The 12,215-nt window shown below is 39.9% G+C and overlaps 1 long non-coding RNA gene across 1 annotated transcript; it reads right to left on the bottom strand.

Annotated features, from left to right (window-relative positions):
- Positions 1-290: 290 nt before the first annotated feature.
- On the bottom strand, positions 291-10,555 carry LOC144340794 (uncharacterized). Its single transcript, XR_013417133.1, has 3 exons — positions 10,267-10,555; positions 2,051-2,258; positions 291-982 (listed from the first exon to the last, which is right to left on the bottom strand). It is a non-coding gene; the product is annotated as an uncharacterized LOC144340794 (long non-coding RNA).
- Between the last annotated feature and the right edge of the window lie 1,660 nt (positions 10,556-12,215).

Raw genomic sequence — 12,215 nt, 5'->3', positions numbered from 1 at the left:
GGTAAAATTGCTGGGCATGGTGGCACATGCCTGTAATCTCAGGACTTTAAGAGGTCAAGGAGGGAGAATCACTTAAGTCCAGGAGTTCAATACCAGCCTGGGCAACTTAGTGAGATCTCTTCTCTACAGAAAATCAAAAAATGAGGCGGGGCAATCACTTGAGCCCACGAGGTCGAGGCTGCAATGAGCCGGGATCGCACCACTACACTCCAGCCTGACCCAGAGTGAGACCCTGCCTCAAAAAAAAAAAAAAAAAAAAAAAGTAAAATAATGACTCATATGCAAACATAAATGTGTCAAAGATTTATTTTAGCCCATTAATGAGGAACTAGGAAGGCAAAAACAGTAACAGCACTACCCAGTTCAATGGAGAATCCAAAGAACAGACAAACATATGCATATAGGTGTTCGGGAAAAGGTTAACACAGCAATCTTGGGTTACTCAAACCCTGCACATTCCAAGAAAAAGGACTGCTCCCTGGCTGACATCCAGGAGGTGACCTCTGAGCTCTCTTGAAATCTCCCACCTGCCTGGAGTGCTTTTGTAGGTCTAAGTTGTTGAACCACACTGCATCAGTTGTTGAACCACACTGCCCTCTGGAGGTTGGAGACTGAGTAGCTAATGTTGTCCTGTAGCCGCTACATGCCTTTGCCACTAACCCCAATAAAAATCCTTGGACACCAAGGCTCAGATGAGATTCATAGGATAGAAAAATTTACATGTGTGTCACATTGTTACTGAGATAATTAAGTGCTGTTCATGCAACACCTTTGGGAGAGGCCAACTGGAAGCTTGTGCCCTGTTTCTCCTAGACTCTGCCCTATCCACCTTTTCCTTTTGCTGACTCTAATCTGTAGTCTTTCACTCTAATAAACCATAAACATGAGTATGACAGCTTTTTCTGAGTCCTGTGAGTCCTTTTAGTGCATGAAGCCTGAGAGTGGCCTTGCAGACTCCTGATCTGTGAGGCCATCAGAAATGCTGAAAACGAATTTACATCTATTAAAGATGCCTTTTACAGGATGGATGAAGTTCATTTTCATTTCCACTGAACAAAATAATTTGCAATACTATCCATTTTTTTCAATTTAGAGAGTTGTAAAATGGATTCAAAACAATGAAAGATATAGACCTTTATAGACTCAAATAACTCTGGAGGATATACTAGACAAAGCACAGCATTCTATTGAAAAGACACTTAGTAGTATTTTTGCTCATTTCAAAGACTTTTATAATTTTTTCTGACACATTTATTAAACCAGTACTTCTTAAGGAAGTCCCTGGTCCTGGCAATGAGGACTCTCTCAAGGCTTAAATTAAGTAGAGTAGTTGTTTTTTAAAGGTGATTCTCATTGTAATGTATTTGATAAAATCAATGTCATTTGATTTTCCAGTTTATGAACCATAAATTTCCTCATGTAAAATAAAAATCTGTTCACTGTATCTTCTTGAAAAGGAGTCAGTTTCAGGTTATTTGAAAGAGCAACATGTTTCCAAAAAAGTAGGATAAATATATACATACACACACACACACACACACACACACACACACACATATGTATTCAAAACTGAAGAGTCTTAGAGACTAAATAGACTTAAGGCTTTACCTTTACTGTCAAACAATTATTGAGGTTTAGGAAACTTCTTTAATGGTATAACTTAGAGAACATCCTGAATAGAACAAATCATCCTTGAAGGAGATGCCATAGTAAGGCATACTAACAAGACCACCTGAGTTTAAAAGACAAGGGAGGGAAGACAGAATCAAAATGTGAAAAGTTATTGCAGGAATGAGAGCAAGCCTGCAAACTGCAGGATCATGAACTCTGGGGGCAACATTTGAAGCCTGCTGTTCAATGATCCCCACATCAATCCACTTTAAAAACTAACAAAATTATGGCACTTATCTGTCTACCCCAAAGGTTGACCATTACCTACAGGATAAATTTCTTCACTTGATATACAAAGTTTGTCCCAAACCTCATTTTGTGCCATTACTTAATAAATATCTTCTACTCCAGCTACCGATGGTTCCCAACTTGGAATTACCTGTGGAGCTTTTAAAAATCTACTGCCCAGGCCTTCCCTTGGATTGATCAAATCAGAACCTCCAGGAGGTACAGCCCAGGCATCAATGTCCTTTTACAACTCTCTGGTTAATTCCAACGGGCAGCAAAAGTTGAACACTTCTGAACTAACAGTTTTGAAATCGACATTTTGGAAAGCCAGGAAAATGTAGCTCTACTGATTCTTCTCTCTTAAAAAGTAACGGTAAAGTACAGCTAACTTAGGTTAAATTGTTCCTTTGTAATATTATTTCCAAATTATTTAAAAGGCTTTGCATATAGGATTAAAAGTTATAGAACATAGTTTAACCTCTCATTCAACAACCAATTCCTTTCCAATCAAGTCACATTCTTTCTATCTCCATACCCGCATAGACTCAGTAGAGTGGAAATGACAACAGTGCTATGAGCCACTCTTGTTTACTTTAGTTCCTATCAGCAAGTACTATACAGAGTTATCAGGTGTCTGTTAAATATAGGCTTAGGAAAATGACTGCTATTTCCCTGCCAAAGACTGGCTAGGCAAATAACAAGGGAAACTGATATTAAGACATGGCATTTAAAATAGTGTTCATGGACCTTTTCTTCCTCACAATCTTTATCATTTTTTTAATAGTACATGAGTGCCACTAAACCTTTTTTAAATTTTTTTGAGGGGAAAAAAAGGAAAGGAAGAAGGAAAGAGGGGAGAAAGAAAAGAAGGAAAGGGAAGGGAAAAGGAAAGGGGAAAGAAGGGAGGAAGGACAGGAGTGAGGGAGGAGAGAAAGGAAGAAGAGAAAGAACAAAAAGAAAGGAAGGAAAGAAGAAAAGGAGTGAGGAAGGAATAAAAGGAGGAAGGAAGGAAAAATGGAAGGAAGGCATTGGAATAATTCAAGTGTTAATCTTGGATTTTACTGTGTAAATTATTGCAAAGAAATAGGTCTTGGGCTTGGCACGGTGGCTCATGCCTATAATCCCAGCACTTTGGGAGGCTGAGGCAGGTTGATCACTTGAAGTCAGGAGTTCAAGAACAGCCTGGCCAACATGGTAAAACCCTGTCTCTACAAAAAAAGACAAAAAATTAGCTAGGTGTGGTGGCGCACGCCTGTAATCCCAGCTACCCAGAAGGCTGAGGCAGGAGAAGCACTTGAACGCAGGAGGTGGAGGTTACAGTGAGCTGAGATCATGCCACTGCACTCCAGCCTAGGTAACAGAGTAAGACTCGGTTATGTCTCGAAAGAGGAAGGGAAGGGAAAGGGAAGGGGAAGAGGATGGGGAAGGGGAAGAGGAAGGAAAAGAAACGAAAAAAGAAAAGAAAAGAAAAAAAGTCTTGGGCAGTCTCACAGGAAAGGCTCTCTAGTTTTTTGGCTATCCCCACCTTGATATCTGTACCTTTTGCTTTTTTTTTTCCCTCTTAAATAACCTTCCTACCCGAGATCTTTCATAAAATGTTTCATAGGGCAGATAAATTGCAAAAATCATATTATCTATTAGCATGGAGAAATACAGGGTACATATTATGTATAAGTAAGTAAAACAATTGACTATTTTAATTTACTCAAGGCTGAACTTTTGCAGTCTACTTCCATGCTAAGCCGATTTAAGTGTCTTCTTTTAGTTCTACTAATGCTAAAGTACTAAGTGTTTATCTAGTCTCTCCAGAATATACATTGAATTTTAGGCCCAATTTGTACCCTAGTCATCTCAACATGTTCTTGCAGAGGTATTCCTCTCAGTTCGTTCTTTCCTTTTGGGGGTTTGCAGCTCACAGTCATTTTTCCTAAACTACTTCAATGGTAGATTTTTTAAAAATATATGTTCTTTTCAGTCTTCAATAATAGGGTTGAGTCTATTGACTTCTGCCTTTTCCCATAACACTCCCATCTTTAAACAAAATATCCTACTTGAAGAGTTCTGCTTTCACAAACTTTCCATTTGTTCTTTCTCAATCAACCCCTAAATTTTGTCCTGAGGGCCACTTCATGGTTTCAAGTTGTATGTCCCTTAAAACAGCAGCTTTATCAAAGCCCACATTTATTAGATTGGTGCAAAAGTAATTGTGTCTTTTTGCCTTGAAATAGCAAACACCGCAATTACTTTTGCACAAACTTACTACATCAAAAGAGGATCCTGCCTTCTTTGACAATTCTCCCACGCTGTGGAGAGAGGAATTTTTATAATAGTCTTAAGACCAGTAGAGTTGTCTAAATAATCTGAAGGACATAAAAGAAAAAATCTAGTGTTGATTTTTAAAAAATTTTTAAATGATGGGGAAGAGGATAAAAGAAAGCTTTAATAACATTGGATAGCAGAAAATAGAGGTAAAAAAGTATTAAAATGAGGGTGATGTTCTTTTGAGATTAGAAAACCTTGGAACAAGAGGCAGAAATGAAGTATAGTTCCTATAAGCTTTTTTTAAAAAAAGCATTATATGGTATGCAGTGTATGAGATTCAAGTGGAATAAAACAGACACATAGAATTATTTGTGATTTAAAAAAAAAAAAAAAAGCTATTTTAACAAGTAGCTTAAGAGTACTTCAACTTCACCAATGAAGGCAAGTGAGAAGAAAGGCAACTACAAAAGCCAAGCTCAATTCTGCCATCTACTGCCTAGCAGTAAAACCATGTGTGGGGGAGACCTATGTCTATTCCAGTACCCAAGGTCATTGCTAGGGCACTGACACCCAGTTAGAGAAAGATGGGATGAAAGCCACTGAGATTATATCCTAGAGATGCAGCAAGGTTTCCATCAACATAGAACAGACACTGGGTTTGATTTAACCCCTTTAATAATTAGACCAACTCAGGGTTTCTAATATGGTGTATGTATAACTAATTATAGTCCACCCCTTTTTAAAACTTCAACACTATTGGAGTAAAAGCTCAATTTATATAGCCCCTTTGAATAGTCAACAACATTATGGAAACACAGCTGCCCCTATTTTAGTTTTCTCAGTATCTCTTGGACCTGAAAGTAACAAACTGTGTCCTCTTTATTCATTCTTCAAGGGAAGATGGATCTTTAATGTTGGAATAGGAGGTGAGGAACAGTATTCCAGGCTTTCTCTGCTCTATTCTTCTTAAACAGTGTTGTCATTAAAGGACAAAATTATAGATAACATAATTGGAAAGACGGTGTGGTTTTGCCTCCCTAAAAAAAGAAATGACTTTCATATTAAACTATTCCTCAAGTCATATTTTGACAACAAAACTCATAGCGTATTTTATTTGTAGTCAACAACAATAGCTTTTGTTTGTATATAAGAAAAAAAGCAAGGGATCACATTTTCTATCTCTAGATTCCTAGTTCTGTAGTGAGAAGGAACACGATAAACTTTAGCCTAGTAATTCTGCAACTATCATGTGTTGATAATTTTTTGTCAGTTGCCTAAACTTTAAAGTAAAAAACAAGTATTTTGAAAAGATAGATTCAACTTAGGAAGCCACGGTGGGAAAATCACTTGAGCTCAAGGGTTCAAGACCAGTCTGGGCAATATAGGTAAGACCTATCTATAAAAATAAAGAAATAATAAAAAAAAAAAACAAAGAAAGGAATATAAAAGATTGATTGGAAAAGTAGTGATTAAAAGCCCAGGCTCGTAGTCAGGAAAGTATGACTTCTGATTTCTGGCTCTATTGCTCATGAATTGTTCAGCCTTGTCAAGCCTTAGTTTCCTTCTCTGTAAAATCCTCCCCTATAGGATTACTATAAGGATAAATGAGATCACGTATGTAAAGAATTTAGAATAGTGCCAGCATAAAACACATCTTCAATAAATAATAATCATTATTGGTATTTTTATAATCAGTTAGACTTCTACTTTTGATAGTCATAACCATAACCCCATACTTCTCGCGATATTTTATGACATCCAAAAAATGCTTATATTAGTTCATTTAATTTTGTTTAATCCTCACAACCACCTCTGAGACAAATAGGTATGAGTATATACCTCATTTTATAGACAGAGGAATTGAGAATCAAAGAAGTCAAGTGGCTTGCCAAATAGTTCACAGCTGATGAGGAAGCTTCAAACAGACCCTGGCACTCACATCTGAGTTTTGCTATGCTGCTGCAGCTGCCCTGAAGAGAGAAGATGTGACTATTAAAATGTCTAATCTTGCTCAAACTGGTCTTGGTGAGAAACATTCTAAGCCTGATTACTTTTATCCTGCCCTTCCTATGTCCTGAGGCAGAGGGTTTCAGTTACTAAGAACTTTTTCAGTCTCTAAGAAATAACTGACTCATAATAACCCATTATCTAAGTGTGTAAATCAGTTTATGAATCCACTCCTACATTGAGGTTGGTTTACAAGCATTGAACAAATGCTTGGATGCCTCACTCGTAAAATTCCAAGTGGCACCTGGCTGTGATTATGCTACTTTCTCTGAAGACTCCTATCTACAGAAGGAAGTCCAAAGTTCAAAACTCATGGCCCTTCACTATGTCCACCTCTTTCTCTAGCCACTCTCCCCTGACCACTCCCCAGAAGTACCCTGTTCTCATAGCATCATGCCTTCCTCCTTCCAAACTCTACCTCCCCAGCATGTGATTCAAGGCTCTGCTCATGAGAGGTGACAACATGCTAGCAGCCCTAGCTCTCAGCGCCTCCTCGGCTTTGGAGTCCACTCTGGCCTTCAGCCCGCCATGGCACTGTGGGAGCCCCTCTCTGGGCTGCCCTAGGCCAGAGCCAAGGCCCTCTGCTTGCAGGGAGGTATGGCGGGAAAGGCGCTGGTGGAAACGAGGCTGCGCATGGTGATCGCAGGCCAGCGTGAGTTCTGGCGGGCGGTGGTGCGTGCTCATCGGCCGCACTGGGAGCAGCTGTCCGGTGCCGCCGGCACAGGGCAATGAGGGGCTTAGCACCCCGGCCAGCAGTTGCAGAGGGTGTGCCAGCTCCCCCAGCAGTGCTGGCCGGCAGGCGCTGTGCTTGAATTCTCGCAGGGCCTCAGCTGACTCCTCGCAGGGCAGGACTCTGAACCTGCAGCCAGCCATGCCCGAAATCCCCTCCCACCACCAGGGGCTCCTGCAAGGCCTGAGCCTCCCTGACGAGCACAGCTGCCCCGTGCCGCAGCAGCGCCGGGTCCCATTGACCACCCAAGGGCTCAGGAATGCCAGCGCAGGGCTGGGACTGGCGGGCAGCTCTGCCTGCAACCCCAGCTTGGGATCCACTAGGTGAAGCCAGCTGGGCTCCTGGGTCTAGTGGGGACTTGGAGAACCTTTATGTCTAGCTAAGGGATTGTAAACGCACCAATCGGTACTCTGTGTCTAGCTCAAGGTTTGTAAAAGCACCAATCAGTGCTCTGTGTCTAGCTAATCTAGTGGGGACTTGGAGAACTTTTATGTCTAGCTAGAGGATTGTAAATGCACCAATCAGCACCCTGTCAAAACGGACCAATCAGCTGTCTGTAAAACGGACTGATCATCTCTCTGTAAAACGAACCAATCAGCAGGATGTGGGTGGGGCCAGATAAGTGAATAAAACCAGGCTGCGGGAGCCAGCCAGGGGCAACCTGTCTGGGTCCTCTTCCAAGCTGTGGAAGCTTTAATCTTTTGCTTTTTACAATAAATATTGCTGCTGCTCACCTTTTGGGTCCACGCTGCCTTTAAGAGCTGTAACACTGTAAAGGTCTGTGGCTTTGCTCCTGAAGCCAGTGAGACCACAAACCCACTGGGAAGAATGAACAACTGCAGACATGCTGGCTTTAAGAGCTTTAACACTCACCATGAAGGTCTGCAGCTTCACTCCTGTCAGCGAGACCACGAACCCACCAGAAGGAAGAAGCTCCAGACACATCTGAACACCTGAAGGAAAAAACTCTGGACACACCATCTTTAAGAGCTGTAACATTCACTGCGAGGGTCTGCGGCTTCATTCTTGAAGTCAGCGAGACCAAGAACCCACCAATTCCGGACATACTCAGACATCCATCCTCTCTAAGGCTCACATTTAGCAATCTCCATTTCAAGATGAATTGCTTTCTCATCCAGGCTCCCATGGCAGCTAAAGGAAATAAAAATATTTCAGCCCCAAATATATTTCTTTGACATATTTTGTGATAGCTGTCAGAGGGTCAGTAAATAGAAATGGCCCTGCAAAGCTGTCTTTTGTGGGGGAAATTTGCATCATTAGACAATCTGCATTAACGCAGCCAGGCCTTCCCTAGTCCAGATCTAGAAAACATTAACTGAGAGTGTGACATCTCTTAAAGATCCAAAAGAAACATTGTCCATTTATTTTCTCTGAGGGCTGCTACCTGTGACGTTTCATCTCCATACCAAGACCACTTTTTCTAGCCAAGTCTCTCCTTCTCTCCCTCCCATAACCTGTCTCACCACTAAAATCTGATTTACCACCATAACCTAGTTTTGGCCATGCTCCGAGCTCCTGTTCTTTCTGTAACCTCAAGGTGATATACAAGCTCCTACACCCCACTGGGGAGCTGAATCTTCATTCTGAAGACTCCTGTGTCATGGGAAACTATGATCAAATAAACTATGGTCAAACAAGTTTGACCATAGTTTCTTTTAGTATCCTTTTTCTCCTATTAATCTGCCTTTTGTGAACTGAATTTTTCAGGGAACCTTCTGAGAGTAAAGGGGAAGCTTTCCCTTCACCCCTACACAATTTGCCACATTCCTCTTTCCTACACTTATATTTCATCATCAATGTTTGTGCATCTGGATTATCCACTGGACTGAAGACTCCTTGAGAGCAAAAATCCCAACCATTTAACTTTAGTGCTCCAGCAGCTGGAATGCAAGTGTTTGATCTGTGAACTATACTGGGTTTACCAGCCGCAGGTGGCATGCTAAAATTAATGAATATACCTCCTCGGATATCTAAGGAAAACAGATCTTTGCAAATCTCCGTGTATCTACTCAGAGAGTTCCACAAAACTGCCAAACGCCAAGCCAAAGGTAGAAGCATGATCAAGAAAGAGAGATGATGCCACACAAGGATGGGGAACTGAAGTATGAAAGAATTGATTCGCTTATAAATTACATAAACCAAAAATAAAATTCTAAGGTCCCTCAACCATTTGGGTGAACTTCCTCCTCAGTTAGGTCTTTTAAAACTTAACCTGAGAGACTGTTTCAGGCCATGACAGGAAGTGGGGGGTTAAACATGCTTCATTATACCTCTCCGGCATTAACATCAACACAGATTTTAAGTCTGATAAGAAACATTTTACAATTGATTTTCTCTGATGCTTGCTAGCTAAAAGCTTCATCCGCATAGTAAAACTTTGGTCTCTACAGCCTCTTATCGCAACCCAGACATTCTTTTCTATTGATCCCAGGTCTTTAGACAAACTCAACCAATTGTCAACCAGAAAATGTTTAAATTTACCTATAGCCTGGAAGCCCGACTTTAAATGGTCCAGCCTTTGTGTACAAAACTAATGTACTTCTTACATGTATTTGATTGATGTCTCATGCCTCCCTAAAATGTATAAAACCAAGCTGCACCCCAGCCACATTGCATACATGTTCTCAGGACCTCCTGGGTCATGGTCACTCACATTTGGCTCAGAATAAATCTCTTCAAATATTTTACAGAGTTTAACTCTTTTAATTGACAATTACATTACAAAACAACAAAATCTTTCCATTCAAGTTTTCAGCAAGTAATCATAAAAATTTAAATAAATCAGGGTGTATAGTATATTTAATATTTTGTCTTTTGATCATTGTACAGCTTTGAGTGAACTAAAGGAATTAAAAAATTTATCTTGTTTGTAAGTCTCAAAACAATTGTTGGTATCTCTGTTAAATAAATTTTTGGACAATAATTTTAAATATTACAGTCTTCTGGGTAGTGTAGTTCACAGAATAATTTAGAAAACACGTTATCTAGATTTACAGTATGGACCTCTCAGGTAAGACAATAAAGGAGGAAAATCTTTTTAGGTGCCCCTATTTTTAGGAGCTTAGAATTCTCACTTATACTTTCTTCCAACCATGATGAATGGGTAACTCTTTTGCTTTCTTTGATTTTTGTTTAAACCTCTTAATTTTTTGTAAACTTTAAATCTATTATTCACCATCTCAAAATTTAAAGTATATATGCTCCTATCTTTAAAACTGCAAGTCTTTTTCTCTATCATTATTATTATTATTATTTGAATTACTGTTAACCTAGGCTCTCACCAATCCATTTGGCATTTACCCACACATTTTCCTGAAGATTTAATTTTAAAAGTTCTGTAAAATTACTGCATCTCCAAAATAACAGCACATCCATAGCTGTCTATTGAGTCAGTTGTATTTCTAAAAGAAATATGTTATTTCATGGCAGCTTCCTTGGTAAATTTCTGGTAGTCACTAGAAAATGAAAGGAAGTGGAAAAGGTCGGGGAGGGTAGAAAATAGTTGCGGAGAAGAATCACGGGTTATCACATACTTGAAAGGAATAATCCTGACAATTCAAAACTTCACAACTCTTTTTGTCCCTATGCTCCCTAGTGAAAACAGTCTGTGTTAGTCAGAAGCAAACTCACAAAGCTCATGAATAACTTGCATTCTTATGCTGGAGAACAGCCAATTACCCTGGGACCAAATTCCTGTTTACTTTGTAGTGAATGTGGGAGACAAGCTGCCTGCCAGTAGCTGTTAAGGCAGTAAAAACACATCCAGAGGCTATCACAAGGAGGAAATCACAGAGCAAGTTAATTTGTGAACTTCAAGGACAGAGATTAAATATTGTGCAATGAAGTTAATATGGTGGCCTTGTCTGAAAGTAGAAGAATCTGGTCTGAAAAGCACCCTTAAGAGTTAGCACGGTATTTGCATAATGAGTGACACATCCTTGTTTCCAGATTTGCTATTTTAATGATTGATATCCTTTAAAATTTTCTTCCAAAAAGGTTATTGATTCCCTGCTTGGGAAATGCAAGTTTGTTTTACTCTTGATTCTCTCATTCTGATATATCTGGTACAGAGAGTATTAAAGCCAAAAGGACAGTATTTGGGGTAAAATTTGGAAAATCCCAGACCCAGTTTGGAAACCAGGACAGCTCATTGTACCCTGTTGTTTTATAGAGCTGCCATGTTCAGTGTTTCGGGGACTTGAGGCTGCTCTGAGATCTCTTATTTGCATTCAGAACTTGAGTAGTTTTTGACCAAGGGGAAAAAATGAGAACTGCCAAATCTATTAGCTTGCCCATAACCCCATATAGTGTACTATAGTGTCATACTCTACAGAGAAAACAGCTTACTCTTTAAATCCTAGGAATTACACACTAACTACTGGGTCACTATAACCTCACTATGATACCCTTAGGTCACATGTTGTGAATTTTACAGTTGTTTGGACATAGAGTTTATCAAAAATTAAAATAAAATAAACCTTTGGATAGTGTATAACATTGGGGCTCAGAAAGCAATAACCCAAACACTGGCGCTATGACAGGCTAAGGCCTTAGACACAGCCCCCAAATCAAGGTCCCTCTATCTTTGCCTTGTCCCACAGCCCTTGCCTCAAGCACAGGGAGGGACTCTCTCTGGAATTTCCTTATCTAACCAAGAAAGCTTCTTTCTAAGAGAAATACAATTGTCTTCCTCCCTTCTCTGAAATCTCATTATCTGTCTCAGAAAAGAAGACTAAGGAATGCAACCACAGGGAGATGGACTTTTTCACAATATAATGCCAGCCTCTAGGGCTCATTCAAATTCCAAAGAGAATCATTTACAAATTCATTGTTCTCCCTAATAATCATTTGTGGTCCCTCAAAGGAATTGCCTACAGTCCCCATCTCTCCTCTCCCCTATGGAAGAGAGTATATAAACTTCTGTACCACGTTGGGTTATTAGGCAATCTTTCTCCTTAAGTTCCCCAGTGCTAACCATGTTAAAATAACGTGCCTTTTCTCCTACTTATCTGTCTTTTGTCAACTGATTTTTAGTGATCCTTTGGAGGGTGAAGGGGAAGTTTTCCTTTGGTTCCTACAATAAGATGGACCAATATTATACTGATTTTCAATGCCATAGCTAATCATATTATATTGAGGTTTGTAAAACTAATGAAACCTACCAAGATTAGGATTATGGGAGGAGCCTGAATTCTGCTAAAATGTAGGTGCTGTTTCTACAATCCTTTCCTGCTCAGGAGTCATGTGGCCAGAAGTCACAAGATTTGTTGCTTCCCCAGCTGCACCTATAGGTAAC

This window comes from Macaca mulatta, chromosome 1, assembly GCF_049350105.2.
Source record: "Macaca mulatta isolate MMU2019108-1 chromosome 1, T2T-MMU8v2.0, whole genome shotgun sequence".
Classification (NCBI taxonomy): Eukaryota; Metazoa; Chordata; class Mammalia; order Primates; family Cercopithecidae; genus Macaca; species Macaca mulatta.
The sequence above is the reverse complement of the archived record's forward strand: the minus strand, read 5'-3'. Positions and strand labels throughout refer to the sequence as shown.